This window comes from Podarcis pityusensis (assembly GCF_964106645.2).
Source record: "Podarcis pityusensis genome assembly, chromosome: 2".
Taxonomy (NCBI): Eukaryota; Metazoa; Chordata; class Lepidosauria; order Squamata; family Lacertidae; genus Podarcis; species Podarcis pityusensis.
In genome coordinates this window covers 77,623,299-77,640,541 of record NC_138029.1, presented here as the reverse complement: position 1 = coordinate 77,640,541, position 17,243 = coordinate 77,623,299, and the positions used below count along the sequence as shown (strand labels likewise).

General features: G+C 41.0%; 1 protein-coding gene across 2 annotated transcripts in view; it reads left to right on the top strand.

Annotated features, from left to right (window-relative positions):
- CENPP (centromere protein P) overlaps positions 1-17,243 on the top strand; it is a 158,362-nt gene that overhangs the window by 53,581 nt on the left and 87,538 nt on the right. The gene's annotated exons all lie outside the window — the stretch shown is intronic.

Sequence of the window (17,243 nt, the reverse complement as noted above, 5' to 3'; positions counted from 1 at the left end):
TTGCATCCATTTCCCTCCCCTTTCTATGTAATCTCTGTTTTATGTATGGATTGCAAATCTCTTGAGACAGGAACACAGCCATACATTTTAAAAAGTTGTGCATATAGTTTGAGCTATATAAAATAAGGATTATTCATGTTAATGGTTATCCTGTGGATAGTATAAATAAATTATGAAATACAAGGCTAACCTCAGGAATAGACATGGTAGTTCCTAGACATCCATATCTACTTTGCCATCAGGACATCACTAAAGAGTGCAGATGGTGAAAACCCCATGTTCTATATGGCCAAACAAAACACAGAGCCTATTTGAAGACCTAAAACACTCTTTTTCTTCTAATGAGCTCAAGGTGGTATACATGGTTCTTCTCATTTCCCCCTCACAGCAACCTTGTGAGGTAGGTTAGGCTAAGAGATGGTGACTAGCTCAAGGTCACTTAGCGAGTAATGTGTGGTTTAAGTTGGTTTGATAACCTACTTGAATTATAAAACAGCAATTTTTAAAATGCATCAATAAAACAATTGAATTGTCTGCTGGGATTGCCCCGTGACTGATATTTGCCACTCAAGCCTAATGCTGTACTGAATATTCAGTGACACTGTCTGGGGCTGGACCAACTCTGCTCTCCTAGCTTCATATAGCCAGCAAATACCAGGTCAGCCATTTCATTCACAATCAAATAATGTAAGATGGTTCCTGGCTTGCATTTATGTGCCACAGATATTCAACAGTAGATTAAGATATGCAGTAGTTGAATTTTTGAATTTTAAGACAGAAGTATTAAAATGTGTTGGAGCGACATATTTCCTGCCTGGCAGATGGGTGGGATGATGCACTCATAACATTTCATTTTAAAAATCACTTTCACAATTTCCATATCTTGTGCTGTACTAGGTAGACCTGTGCCCTGTTCCAGCAGGGTTCTCCTTACATTTTTATCAATACAAGTTTTACTATATTGCCTGAATTATTTTTCGAAATTCAATAGTATGCTTTAAGACAGAAATATAGGATTGGATCCTAACACTCTGTGAGCAGATTTCCACTAACAGGGTGTTCCTATTGGTGGAAAGGCAGTATGTGACCCTCCCCTACCCCAGCAGCCATGTGTGTCCTAAAAAAGAATTGCTTCATACGGCTGGAGCACTCCCTGAAGCATCCATCATAAGAGATGGCTCTGGGGGCTGCCAATGAAAACTGCTTCTCCTCTTCTGGCAGCAGGCACCTCCATTGTATCAAGAGTCTCTTCTGTCAACAGAAGGAAGACTTCCATTAATGGAAAGGCAATTCACATAGTAAACAAAACACTTGTAGTTAACATAAGAACATCATGTTTCAGATATATCTATCTGATCTTATTAGTTCAAATGCTGAAATAAAAAAGTAAGAGCAAAAGTTTGAAATTAGCAAATCTGTGATATGCCATTTTAGTAGGAGTTGGGGAAAGTCTTCAAAGCAACAAATGACAAGCTAGTGATATCAATTTGTCACAAAGTAGCCATTATTTATTTATTCATTCATTCATTCAGTCATTTATAAACTACATCAAAACAATAAATATATCAATATTTTGTAATAGTAAACCTCTTCTTGTGATCAAACAGTGCATGCCCTACATAAATATCTCTCTGTGGGAAATGTTGGTGTCATCAATCATGTTTATATTTAAAAGAATTATTTGTTTATTTAACATTTCTATCCTGCCCATCATTACAAAATGGGTCATAACTATAAAATTCATCAAATATAAGATTATGAAGCAAATAATTCATTACAATTTATTAGGTGGCAAGGTCCTAAGCTGCTTAGGGCTTTTCACATCAAAGGCAGCACCTTCAATTGAGCTCTGTGATGAAAAGGCAGCCAGTGCAAATATTTCAGGACCTGTGTTGTCCAAGATGGCTGTATGAGTTCATATAACACCTTTGCAGCTACATTTTGTACTTGTTCCACTCTATGAACCATCTTCAAGGACAACCCTCATAAAATTCATTACAATAGTCTAGCTGGGAAATTACAAGGATATGGATTTCTGTGGCCAGGCTATACCTGTCCAGGAGTGACTGCCTTTGATCTGCAGCTGAAATAGGCATTCCATGCCACTGTAGCCACCTGGGCATTCACTGACAAGTTAGAATGAAGAAATACCCTCAGTCTACACATCTACTCCTTTGTGTGGAATGCATCCAGAATAGCCTGCTCCCAATAACTGCAAATCTACAACACTTTTTTGTGTTGGAATTCAGTGTCAGTTTATTGGCTCTCATTCAGTCCACTGCTTCTAGGTATCAATTAAGTACCTGTACAGCTGCACCTGATTTCAATAGAAAAGGAAGAGAGCGCTGGGGGTGACCAACATACTGGGGAAGCCTCACTCCAAAACTCCCTGAAAGGTTTCATATAGAGGTTAAATACCATAGGGAACAAAATGGATCCCTGCAGGGCCCCATGGCACAACTTCCAAGGAACTGAGGAGAGGTCCTCCACTGTTATTTTCTGGAACTAGTCCAATGGGTAGGAACTGTAGGGTGCTGCAAGAACTCTGTAGTGTCATGCCTTTAACTCCCAATCCATAAAGTCATTCTAGAAAGATACTATAGATTATGTTATCTAAAGCTGCTGAGAGAGCAAGAAAAATTAGCATATAGAAGTCATCAATCAGGGTGACAAAAGCTATTTCAGAATCTGAATCAGGAAGCTGGGTAGAAATGATTCAAGATATAATCTTCCAAGGCTATGCATTCTTAGTGGATGCATGATGGTAACATCTGCCTTCATGCTGATCAGTACGTGGAGATTGACCTTTTTATGAAACACATACATGGCTCCTGAATGGGATCAGTGGCTGTCATCTTGACTGTACTTTTCAGAGACACAGATAGCATGTTACTTGGACAATGATGTTATAAAAGGAATTTGATGAAAGCATGTATGAACCAGACTGCTATATGTCTTATTGTATATATAAAAAATATTTTTAAAAAGATTTTAAGGGTACTCTGTTGGAGTGTGATGGTTATTGAACACAATTAGCAGCAAGAGTAAACAGTTGTGAACAAGACCTATGTTTTGCTGGTATGCACACATTTACCGTATTTTTTGCTCTATAAGACGCACTTTTTCCCCTCCAAAAATTATGGGGAAATGTGTGTGCGTCTTATGGAGCGAATGCAGGCTCCATGGCTTCAGCGAAAGCAACGCGAAGCCTCCGAAGCGCAGTGGGAACACTCCTGCCGTGCTCCGGAGGCTTTGCGTTGCTTTCGCTGAAGCCAGGAGAGCAAGAGGGATCGGTGCGCACCGATCCCTCTTGCTCTCCTGGCTTCCCTGGAGAGGTGCTGCGCAGCTCTCCCTCTCTGCGCAGCGTCCCTTCAGCAAAGCGGGAGGAGAAATGGAAGGGGCTTTGTTTCTCCTGCTGCTTCGCTGAAGGGGCCCTGCTCAGAGAGGGAGAGATTTTTTGTTGTTGTTCTCCCCCTCTAAAACTAGGTGCGTCCTATGGTCGGGTGCGTCCTATGGAGTGAAAAATACGGTGAGAAAAAAATAAATTATTAATCCTTCTCGTTAACAAGGATTTAGTGGGCGGGGATATAATTGCTTGAAATAGATATTACTATTGGAAATGTGTGTCCATCACACTAAATGTTTAAAAACTAGAAATAATGCAGTTCAGCAGAATTAAACTGAGAAGCTATGCTTTATGAGTGTATACACTTCCCTTAGTTAGCTTGAGTTTTGAAAGAGACATTTCCCACACTCACTTGATGTGCTCAGTTTCAGAAACTACAAAGAAGGTATTACCATGTTTCATTGGAGCCTGATTGTGGAATAAAATAAGAACATTTCGCCTAGAATGCTTCCTAAGAATATTCTGTATTAACTTGGTGTCAAGTAAAAAGCAGGGAATGATAGCCTATCCTTATTTCCCAGAAATTATATAGTTAAAAACTCTTAAGTCACATTTGTACTGATACATTCATATTTTGTAAACAAACTGCAGCAAGTCTGGCTCCTGGCAGCACATGTAGCTCAGCTAATTTTTATTGAATATTTTTCCAGATTTATGCTGGCCAACTACTTACTTCAAACTGAATATCTGAGTAGTGTTTCCAGCTTTGTCAGTTTAGAAGTTTGTTGATTTTTTAGTGGTTCTACATAATAATCTTTTAAAATTGACATTTTATGTGCACTGTTGTGTGATTGAACAAGTAAGGTAACTGTTACAAGCTTCTTCCCAGATTGTCTGAGACACTGGAATGTGATACGTGGCATTTGGAGCTGAAGCCAGTTGTTCACTTACTGCAAAACTTTCCCATATGTTTCTTGTTAGCAGCTTTGTTCTGAAACCTCGAGTCTTCCCAGAAACAAATAGAAAGCAGATTCTTAAGTTTTACTGAACACAAAAAGTATTCTCAGTCTCTTTCCACTGAGTAACCATATTTCTTAAGAGTGTATACAATAATAGTTTTAAAAGAGAAGAGATTAAAAACTCTTATTGAATTATATGCTTCTTTTGCACTTGCATTTTTCTGGTGACTTTTATTAGCTAGGAAAATAATACTCAACAAATTGTTTAAAAACAGCAGCTATCAATGTTTGCATTAATTAGAAAAGCAGGAGGAAATCAAAGAACAATTTCTCATATTTTTTACATTTCTTACAGATTTACCATGCAATCTTATAAATTTCTACTCAAAAGTAAATCCCATTGTGTTCAATACGACACTGCATGGTATTGTATTCTTTATTGCTTTTATCTACTGTCCAATTGAGGGATGTGGGTGGTGTTGTGGGTTAAACCACAGAGCCTAGGACTTGCTGATCAGAAGGTTGGTGGTTCGAATCTCCATGACGGGGTGAGCTCCCGTTGTTCAGCCCCTGCTCCTGCCAACCACAGAGCCTAGGACTTGCTGATCAGAAGGTTGGCGGTTCGAATCTCCATGACGGGGTGAGCTCCCGTTGTTCAGTCCCTGCTCCTGCCAACTTAGCAGTTCAAAAGCTCCGGCGGGAAGGTAAACGGCGTTTCCGTGTGCTGCTCTGGTTCGCCAAAAGCAGCTTAGTCATGCTGGCCACATGACCCGGAAGCTGTACGCCAGCTCCCTCGGCCATAAAGTGAGGTGAGTGCTGCAACCCCAGAGTTGGCCACGACTGGACCTAATGGTCAGGGGTCCCTTTACCCTTTACCTTTACTTCCCAATTAAACATGTTCTCTGGACAATTCACAAATTTAAAATGATACTGATACAATCACAACTAAAAACAATACAGAAAAACTATAGAAGCACAAAAGTCAGTAAGAGCAATAAAACAATGAAAACAATGAAAACCAGCAGTAAAATTAACATTTGATATGAGAGCAACTACTGAAAATGTTCTTTCCTAACTGCCTCAACTCATTAGGAAGAGGAACTATGAGAATGGCCTGTAGTGAAGATTTTTAAGGTCCGGGGAGGTATATATGAAAGGAGCCAATTCTTCTGGTATTCTGTCTCCAAGCCATTTAGGGTTTTAATGGTTAACAACAGCATTTGAATTGGGCCTAGAAATAGATTGGAAACCAGTGCAGATGCCCTTGAGTCTATCATCCAAGTCGTTGATAAAGATGTTGAATAAGACCGGGCCCAAGACAGAACCCTGTGGCACCCCACTAGTCACTCTTCTCCAGGATGAAGTAATATGAACGTAATATGGCATTTCACTCTAAAATTATTTTACATTAGGAATAGGTAGATTTATCACTAAACCAAGAGAAGATAGCCAAAAAGAAAAATATAAGTCCTTGATGATGCTGGAAATAACTGCAGCAGACTAGTGGAGATATTCCCTGGCCTTCTCTACATTGAAGAAATAATGTTGGCATTTTTTTCTTTCATCTTACAACAAATGCGTTATTATTCAGAGAAGGACAGCTTCTCTTTCTGTATCTTCATTTGGGTTTTATTTTGTGGGGAAGAGCACAAACCCTAATCATTGTCTTTCCTAATCATCTAATCTGCGTGTGGCTAAACAAGAAGCCAGGACAGCCAGTGGGATCTCAGCGCCACGATCCCACTGGCTGTCCTGGCCTATGGGATAGCCGCGGCAGCCTCTCCCGGGCAAGGGGAGCCTTCATCCCCTGCCCGGGAGAGGCTGTGGGCGGCTAAGGCTCCCCCAAGAGGCAGCCCTTCTCCCTCCTTGGGGAAAAGCCCCGAAGAGCTGCGCACACGCTCTGCGCGGCTCTTTAAAGGGAGCGCTGAGCAGAGCTTCCCGCCTGCATTTGCTCCATAAGATGCACACACATTTCCCCTTACTTTTTAGGAGGGGAAAAGTGCATCTTATAGAGCGAAAAAGACGGTATGTGTCAGATGTTGAGATAATGTCTTAGCTTGTGCCTATCTATGTTTCTTAGAGCTCTGCTTTGAACTCCTGAACTGTGTAATGTGTAACCTGATGTACATTTAAGCCATTTAGTGATTTTTGGAATAAAGTTGTCAGGAATAATTAAGCCAGGGTCTTCACACTGTGCCCATGTGTGGGAGCCAGGTCAGTTGGTTCAGGATGAGCTTGCTTGTTTATTGGCAGGTATGAACTGATGGGAGTGTGTTGCATGAGTCCTTCTAGAAATGCACTGTCTTCCGGTTATTTCTGAGGCTCATTCGAAGCAAATCCCTCTGTCTCCAGTGGGATTTACTCCCTAGTAAATGTGTTTAGGTACTGGATTAACTATGGATAAAGCACATTTCTGTAGAAATTACTTAATCATTAATCTTTAGCTAATGCTATATAGAATAATATAATGTATTATTCATTTAAAATGAAGCTGTAGGATACACAGAAGGAGAGCTACTTCATGTGGACCAGGATCCTCTCTATAGTGTGAAAGTTTATTCTAATACAGTGGTACCTCTAGTTATGTACTTAATTCGTTCCGGAGGTCCATTCTTAACCTGAAACTGTTCTTAACCTGAAGCACCACTTTAGCTAATGGGGCCTTCCGCTGCTGCCGCGCCGGCGGAGCACGATTTCTGTTCTCATCCTGAAGCAAAGTTCTTAACCCGAGGTACTATTTCTGGGTTAGTGGAGTCTGTAAATTGAAGCATATGTAACCTGAAGCGTATGTAACCCGAGGTACCACTGTATATCAAACTGCTTTGTAAAAGTATCCTTCATTTTTCAGAAACTTGTTTATTTGCATTCCATTCCCCCCCCCCTTTTTTATAAGTCCTTGATATAGTGGGATTAGACTGCCATCCTATGGTCTGACTGAGTTTTCTATTTTTGCAGTAAGCAGAAGAGCAAAAGAAGATAAAAATCCATCATACTTCATACCTGAGGGACTAGTTAAATTGTATTTTAACTTACGTTTATTAAATGTGAAAAAGTAATAAAAGACATTAAATACATTAAAATAATTCAGAGATAAAAGCATATTAATTAAACATTTATACTGATTAATGCATAAATATTAAGGATCAGTTTTTGACTTAAACAAATTCTGAATGCATTTTATATGACAATACAAACATCTTACAGTAATATATTTCATGGCTCTTGGGAGCAAAAGTATAGATTGTCAGGAATGATACCAATAAAAGTTGAGTAGCCATATGTACTTTACCATTGTTATATTCCTGAAAGATTAATTGCTACATGTTTTTCATTACTCTTTAGACATACGTTTGAGCATCTCTGGATTTCAGAATGGACCTGATAAACTATGTTGACATAGCACCTCCATAGTGCTATAGGGATAGGGCCAAACTCAATGATAGAACCCATGCTTTGTATGGAGAACTGCCCAAATTTAATCGCTGGGCTTGAAAAAATTTGTATGAAACACCGGAGAGTTGCCGTTGCTCAATGTAGACTTGGATTGTAAAGCTTTGTGGCTCAGCAGGCCAGATCTTTATCCCTTTGCTCGCCCCCCCCCTTTGTGGGCCAACTTTGATGGGTGGGCAGCACCTGTCAATCATCAATGATACCAGGTAATTGACACCAGTCAGAGTTGACCTGTGAAGTTGGAAGAGATAATTTAAAGGGCTTGCTCAACCCTGTGTGCAGTGCTTCACAAACACCCAACAGTCAGTTGGTTGTTGAGGTTTTGGAAAGTAGTGTGCAAAGTACTTTGCAAGTTCTGTGTTCAACACTTCTAAGCACCTGACAATCAGCTGGTTGTTGGTGCTTGGAAAGTGTTGCACAAGGGGCTTTGTAGGCACTGCTAATTGGCAGTGCTTGCAAAGCCTCTTTCTGCCAAACCCAACCTGACATGTATAGCATAGGTGTAGGAGAGGTGGGCATGGATTGCCTGAAACAGCCTTATGGGCTCCCCTCCTGGATTCCAGTGGGATTGGACTGACTTTTTGCCACAGTTTTGGGGGGAAAGGTTGAAGAGGATACAAGGGAAGGTCCTAGTTGGGGGGATTCCTCTCCATCCTATCTCCTTGCCTGTTTCCCTGCCCATTACTCAGACGTGTGGGCTCTATTCTGTCTCTGGAGTCAACAGGGTCTGACTTGGACACTCTGCTTATGAGATCAACTTGTCTCCAGAGCTACCCGAGTCCACCTCTGGTTCAGTCCCTAAAGAGGAATCACCCATCTGATCTGATCTGGAGAAATTGCTGATGCCTCCTCCATCACCTAGGTCACGGAGACGCCAGCTCAGACATAAGTAGATAGGTCAGGCCCAACCTTCCTGAAGCAGTGTCCATTTGCTTGCCTAGTCTAAGAAACAGGCCCACTTGCTCCCTAAGTTGTACCACCCCATTTCCATATAATGGGATATCAGGGGGCATGTCGCTTGCTGGATCTGCATCTTAGCTTGCCTAGCCCATAGCTGTCAACTTTTCCCTTTTCTTGCAAGGAATCCTATTAGGAATAAGGGAATTTCCCTTTAAAAAAGGGAAACGTTGACAGCTGTGGCCTAGCCATGTGTTGTACATATGAACTTTACTTTGCTTATGTACTGTACCAATTTAAGTATTAAAGGTTCTGGTAGAAATCATAATCTTGGTTCATGTTCTTCATCCAGGGCAAGTTTCCCACAGTATCAGAAGTTATTGCTAAGCCAATGAGATATTATATATGAACCACAGGTATATCTGAGGTTTGTTTGAGCTGGAGTTGTCAGGAGGACACCAGTCTTTTGCAGGTGCAAGAGGCTTGTGGACAAGGGACAAAAGTACCAGGTTCTCTCCAGGGAAGGATGGGAAAGAATCTGAAACCTTGGATAACTGCTGCAAGTCAGCGTAGACAATGATGAGGTAGATGGAGCATTTCCATGCACTCTGGCTTCCAGCATGGTGTTCTGTTGCACCAGAAGCAGTTTTGTCATGCTGGCCACATGACCCAGAAAGCTGTCTGTGGACAAATGCCGGCTCCCTCAGCCTGAATGTGAGATGAGCGCCGCTTTTACCTTTTTTACCTAGGTGGAACAATGATCTGATTTGATATAAGACAGCTTGCTGTGCCTCTGTAGGTTACATCTGTAGTTGTCAGATTCATATGGTGAACATTTTTCTCATGTTCAGAATGTTGTGAATGTAATTAAAGAAGCAAATGATTCTATGAAATATTTGCATAGTTCTTTAAAATAAGAGATACAGAGCCACTGTTTGATTAGATGCATTACTACATTTGTGAAGAAAAGCCTTGTACCCACTGTCAGACCCCACTCCCTGTGTTCTACTATACTAAAGGAGGAACCTTGTAGAAACTAATGGTGTACAGAAAAACCAATCACCTTCACCATTTGCTTTTTGGAATTGAGAAATAGCTCTGTTAAGGTTGCACACCAAAAAAAGGTTGCCTACTGTTTTGTATTTCTGCCTCTGCCAATCTGAGGCACCAGGGTACAAAGTACTATTTGTGCAAATGGATGTGCCAGTAACTAGGTGAATAGCAGACTGAAAGGCTGCTTTGAGGCAGTACATGGCACTGCTTCTAATTTTTTAGTGCATTACAGTTATTTACTTAACAGGAACAATCAGTTCTCCATTATTCTGAAAACTGACAGCAGGAATAGATTCAGAAAAATGAACCAAACAGTCTGTTGACATTCTGTTAACTGAGTCACAGCAATGTTAGGAAGTTGCCATTAAGATCAATACATATAGATGTTTGGTTTATTTCTGGTTTTCTTTACTGTAAGTCCATAATTAGGTCTAAAAGTGTAGGAATTGTGCCTTTGCTTATTATTCTACAGTTAGGTGGTGCTGTTACACTAAAGAACTAAACTAGAAAAGAGTAGCCTTTATTTTTGTGATGGTTTTTTACAACATTTGTGGATCAAATAAGTGCACCTCACATCTCTGAAGGATGTCTTCCTATCCTGTGTTCATGCGAGCACCCCTAGTCAACTCATCTCCAAGTACACATGCGCCTAGACTAGCGGATTACCGCTGTCCACTCCTTTTATATGCGGACGACGCGGTAATTCTATCTTATACACGTGTTGGACTAACCAGAGCTCTGAAGATCTTTGCCACGTATTGTCAACTCAACCAATTAACCATCAATCATGCTAAATCTAAGATTCTGATTTTCGCCAGAAGTCGGAGATTATACGAATGGAAGCTTGGTGGAGCAAAAATAGAGCAAGTCCTAAAATTTCAATACCTAGGAGTTATTTTTCAATACAATTTGGGGTGGAAAGCACATATTCAACACCTACTTAATAAGGCCAAAACTCTGTCATATGCGCTCCTCCGATTTTTCTTTTCGGATGGAGCTTTGCATGTTCCCTCGGCCCTAAAGGTGTTCAAGGCAAAAGTGGTTCCCGTGCTTGCTTATGCTGCCCCGCTCTGGGCCGTGATGACAGACCTTGCTCCTCTTGAGACTCTGCAAAACCAATTCCTACGTCGGCTCCTAATGCTCCCCCTGTGCGTAAGCAACGCAGCCATGCGACTAGAATTGAAGATCGCATCCTTAGAAACTTGCCTGTGGAAGCAAGTCTTCAATTATTGGTTATCATTGTGGCATAGATTACCAGACCATTACCTTGCCCAATGCTTATGGCGAGATGAATTCTCCAGCCTTTGGACCAGTAGAATTCATGCCAAACTCCTGAGCTATGGAATCTCTCCCTTAGATTCCCTAAAACTAGATCAAATCACTGCTCAAAGACTGATCCGCCAAAGACTGGATGACATCGATTTACAGCGAAATTATATGCTGGGGGGAGGTGTTTGTTCGCCCCAGAACATTGGTATCACTTTAACTTACTGCGTTCCATCATACCTCTCCTCCCTTTCGACTGTTGCCCATAGGCTGGCCTTCACCAAAGCGAGGTTTAATGTTTTTCCCTCCAATGTCCTGAGACATAGATTCTCAAAGGGCCAAACCTCCGCCATGTGCGAATGTGATAAGGAGACGCCGGAGTCGCTTCAGCACATTATGTTCACTTGCCCCTTATTCAAGGTGCCACGGGCAAATTTGTTGGGATCAATCATACAGAAACTAGAGGGTACTCCACCAAAATTCCACCTTGCCCAAATCTTGCAGGATAAGGATACCCATACGACCCTGAAAGTGGCTAGGTTCCTGGTCGCTGTCCTTACCCAAAAGCGTTGCCAAGGAGCACCACAAGCTAATTAAGGCGTAGTATGCCATTCCATCTTATAGTATTTTATTGTTATAGTAGTGTTTTAGCGGCTGTTTTTTCCCACGTGCACAGGCTGTTATTTATGTCTTGTTTTTATCTGTATGGGCCTACGGCCGTAATAAATTATTATTATTATTATTATTATTATTATTATCCTGTGTTCACCAAAAATAGAAACAAACAACAACAAAAATTGAACATAAAAGCCTTCATCTTGAATATATTACTAGATTATGGAAAAAAATAACATATATGATGTGATGTGTAAGTGGTTGTCCCACATGCAGACATTCTGGGACATCAAAACAGAGAAAAAGGTTGGGGATTCCACAGTAAAGGTACACTCTGGCTATTAGGTTGACAGAATAGAGAAGCAGGCAAGTGTAAGCCTGCACTTGCTGCATCAAGGCAGGAGAGCAATAGCACTTGGTTACTGGTTTCTTTTGATTCAGTGGTCCTTAGGTGCATATTCTCCAAACTCAATTTCTTCACATCAAAGGATCCCTTAAATTAGGGATGGAGAACATTTTTCAATTTGAGAACTGCACATCCTCATGGACAACCTTCCTGCATGCTATAAAGGCATCCTCATGGGCAGGGTCAGAGACAAAAAGCGGGTAGGGCCAGAGCAAGAAGTGAACAGAGCAATGAATGTGGACTCTTACCTTTGTGCAGCAGGCTACATTGCAGCCATGCAAAAACTAGAGTCTTCCACCCACCCACCTACACCTCTATCCATCTACGAAAGAAACAGGCATTATCACAGTTCAAGGACACATTCTAGCCAGCCAAAAGCACTTGAGTAGGACTCAGAGCAGGGCCTTGAAGGGAGAGTCCTGAGAGGTTACTTTTAAGCCCCAGGCCTAAGGTTTCCCATCCTTGAAGTGGGTGATCCTGCAGTTCAAACAGTTGTGGAGGTGACTAGCCTTGGAGGAAGCCCCCCTGACATGCCTCTTCTGAGCCTAGTTCCCCACCCCACACTAAAATATCCTTACAAACTGTAAGGAGGAAAACTGCCCCATTCCAGTTTAAGGGATTGTGGGTGTGGGACATGGAGTTATTGGCCTTGGAAAACCTGTACCCTAGGGTATTATCTGAGCACAATTCTTCTCCCCCCCCCCCCCCGTTCTTTTAAAGTATATTGGAAAATGTGTTTCCATGTGTATATTTCCTTAGTTGGACCAGATGACAGAGTACAAGTGGAAGTGAAGAGGGAGGGGCAAAAATCATTGTCCCTCTTTGGTGATGAGATACCACAAAAATTAGTTTTGTTTTCTGGGTCCACATTGTATATAATGACATTGATATATTCCTCTTATACCTTTTATGCTGATGTGTAATTGTTTTGTCTAGAATAACTAGCAGAGTCATTAATGATACAAAATTCTGTCCTGAATTGTTTAGAATAAGTATGGGTGATATTAAGTAGAAGTCATAGTTTCCCAAGTTTAGTGCAGACATACTACTTACCAATATGACCACAGCTAGGAGATGGGTGCCCCACCCATGCGCACATGGCTATTCTTGTGCAGGCACTCTCCCTCCATTACAGTTTTGGAGATAAGTATGGTTGTCATTAATTTTGCACAAGCAATTTCAGTAACAGTAGTTACTGAACACAATGTTCAAACCTACTTGTAGTCATAGTTGCAAACTGTGGTTTTATGCTATTGTAAAAAATAAACAAACACCAAACCCTGAGCATTCTTTGTTCCTTCTGCATTCCAATAACATTCAGCATGTGCCAACTTAGACCCAGTTGTAATTTTTTGTCTCATTCTGGTGTACCTGAAAAATCCATTTTAAATTCCCTTCTCTTGCACTCCTGCCTAGAGTTGCCTGTATGGCTTGCCTTCTCTGTCATGGAGCACAATATAGCTTCTTCTTGCCTTTACATCCACCACTCTATTCTCATGTGCAAGTTATCTCTTGGTGGTTTAGTGGTAAGCCTATATGGCAATCCTGGAAGTACTATGATAACATTTTGTTTTCATATATAAATCAGAAGCAGGAAACTAGTCACAAAGCAGTGTGATCATGGCATTAAGGGTAGGCTGAGGGAATTATTTTAGAAGCTGGATTTATTCTTATCATTTACTTCATAATATATTGGCATGCTGCAACTACTCTAACTCACTGGTAAGGACACTAGTTCAGCAAAGGACAAGAGCACAGCAACTGAAGAAAGTGTTTGCTGTAACATTACTCAGATGCTTGGTATCAGAACAAATTTATGTACATTGTAATTGTTTGATTAAATTCTTACAACATTCCTGAGTTTCCTGCAAAATAAAGATCTGTAGGAATTCTGTGCACACAGGAATTCAGCTAACTGTAAAACATCTTAAAAGTTACCATATAAAAATAAGCGCAGAGAGATATCCGTATCAGCTACTGTTTCATGGAAATTTTTGGTTCTCCAGGCTATGTTGGGGTAATTAGAATCCTGCAGTATGTTGTACATAATCATTGAAATTTGGCTTAATCTGTAATCAAACAACAGATGTCTTCAAGACCAACCAGCTATAGTGCAAGCTTTTGTGGACTATAATCCAAATCTTCAGATGCATCAACTGTAGTCTTCAGTTGGCATGCACATAGGGTCCACACAGGAGTAGCAGAGTTGGAAGGGACCCCAAGGGTCATCTTGTCCTATCCCCTCAATGCAGGCATCTCAGCTAAAGCATCCATGACTCAGATAGCCATCCAACCTCTGCTTAAAAGCCACAAAGGAAGTAGAGTCCACCACCTCTCATGGGAGTCTGTTCCACTGCTAAACAGCTCTTACTGTCAGAAAGTTTTTCCTGATGTTTCATCAGAATCTCCTTTCTTGTAACTTGAAGCCATTGGTTTGAATCCTACTCTCCAGAACAGGAGAAAACAAGCTTGTTCTCTCTTCCATGTAACAGCCCTTGAGACATTTGAAAATGGCTATCATATCTCCTCTCAGTCTCCCCTTTTCTAAACTAAACATACCCAGCTTCTTCAACCATTCCTCATAAGGCTTGATTTTTCAGACCCTTGATCATCTTGGTTGCAGCTGTTTGATATCTCTTTTAAGTTGCATGGTCCATCCAAATGGAGCCCACAGTTTTTGAACAGTAAATACAAAATGCAAAAAGTGGAAGTAAATCCAGATAAACTTTCATGTATTCGATTGTGTTGCTGCCATTATTTTATGTTGTAAACCTCCCTGTGATCTTTGGATGAAGGATGGTATATAAATTTAATAATAATTAGTACCAATCACAGAAAAATTTGTAGTATTTTGAAATACTTTTAGTGAATTGCTAGGACACATTTGGAAATCTAAGAAACTGTCACAGGCACGACTCTATACCTATTTCAAAGAGGGAAAACTCATGATGCTGAAACTAGCAAAACACATAGCAAAAACAAAGAAAATACAGGCAACACAAACAGACTCACACCTCAAAACAGGCAAAGAATGACTCCTGAAAACAAAGCAGTCAACATGCACACATACAAACCAACTAAGCAAAACAAAAGCAGCCAACACTGGCCAAAGAATAGCCAACACACACACAACCTCCAAAAAGCAGGTAAAACAGTTCACTCCCAAACAACCAAACAAAAATGTGGGCAAAACAATAAATCCAAAACAAGTGAGAAGAACATACATTTATGGCAGATTCCCTTTTCATTTTTGTTTCTGAAGAGCTTTGGAGACAGGCTATTCCACCCTCTTTCTTTCCCTTCTTCATTCCCTATGAAGAATTTCCCTGAGCCTTGTGGGGCTCAGAGGCATTCTGGGGAATGGAAAGCAAGATGATGGGACAGGTAGCAGCCTATACTACTTCTAGGCTACCCAGCTATTGTTCAAGGTAAAAAGGAAATAAAACAAAAACAAGGAAAACACACATGAAATCAGGAGTGACAAAAGGTATGGCAGTTGGCAAATCTCCTTTCTTGTAACTCGAAGCCATTGCCTTGATTCCTACCCTCCAGAGCAGGAGAAAGCAAGCATGCTCCCTCTTCCATGTGACAGCCCTTAAAATATTTGAAGACGGCTGTCATATCTCCTCTCAGTTTCCTCTTTTCCAGACCAAACATGCCCAGTTGCTTCAAGTGTTTCTTATAAGGCTTAGTTTCCAGACCAGGCATAGGCAAACTCAGCCCTCCAGATGTTTTGGGACTACAACTCCCATCATCCCTGACCACTGGTCCTGTTAGCTAGGGATGATGGGAGTTGTAGTCCCGAAACGTCAGCAGGGCCGAGTTTGCCTATGCCTGTTCTAGACCCTTGATCATCTTGGTTGCCCTCCTCTGCACACGTTTCATCTTGTCAACATCCTTATTAAATTGTGGTGCCCAGAATTGGACACAGTATTCCAAGTGTGGTCTGATCAAGGCAGAATAGAGTGGTACTATTACTTCCCTTGATCTGGACCCTATACTTCTGTTGATGCATCCTAGAATAGCATTAGCTTTTTTCGCTGCTGCATCACACTGTTGACTCATGTTAAGGTTGTGGTCCACTAAGACCCCTAGATCGTCTTCACATGTACTGCTAGTAAGCCAGGTGTCCCCCATCCTATATTTGTGCATCTTATTCTTCCTGCCTAAGTGCAGAACCGTACATTTGTCCCTATTGAAATTCTGTTTTTTTAGCTTGCGCCCAGTTCTCCAATCTGTTAAGATCATTTTGAATTCTGGTTCTGTCTTCTGTGGCATTAGCTACCCTTCCCAGTTTGGTGTCATTGGCAGATTTGATGAGCATCCCCTCAATTCCTTCATCCAAGTCATTTATAAAGACACTGACCAACAATGGGCCCAGGACAGAATCCTGCGGCACCCCACTTGTCTCTTTTTTCCAGGATGGTGAGGAATCATTAATGAGTACTCTTGGGTTCAGTCAGTCAAGCTACAAATCCACCTAACAGTTACCTCGTTCAACCCACATTTTGCCACTTTCCTCACAAGGATATCATGGGGGACTTACTGAAATCAAGATACACTTTGTCCACAGCATTTCTGTGATCCACCAAGTTTGTAATTCCATCAAAAAAAGAAATCAGATTTGTTTGGCATGACTTATTTTTGAGAAACCCATGCTGGGTCTTAGTAATCACAGCATCATTTTCTAGATGCTCACAGATCAACTGTTGAATTTTCTGTTCAAGGACCTTCTCTGGTATCCATGTCAAGCTCACTGGTCAGTAGTTACCTGGGTCTTCTCCCCCCCCCCCTTTGAAGATGAGGACAACATTTGCCCACCTCCAGTCTGTAGGGACCTCACCTGTTCTCCTTGTCAATGAGACTGATAGGAAGGGCCATATATTTAAATTATTGTAAAGGGAGTAACAACACCATGAGTGCAAGGAGGCAAACCACACACAGGATTTGCTACATAAAGTGAAGGAGGTACACAGAAAGGAAAGTTTTTCCCCAGCTGTCCCACAGCAGCATATCATAAAAATTGCTCTTGGAAGAAATATTGGTAATAGGCCAAAAGCCTAGATATAAGTATTAATATGAATGAATTGTACAATAGATTTAAGTTAATCAAGGCTATTGATTTCAGTGGCTTTATTCTAACTTAGTTGGATACAGTCTACAGTAAATAAATAAGATTATGAGAAATCAGTAAAATTTCAAAATCTAATATAGGAATCTTAGACATTCATACTAGAAATTAACTCGTACT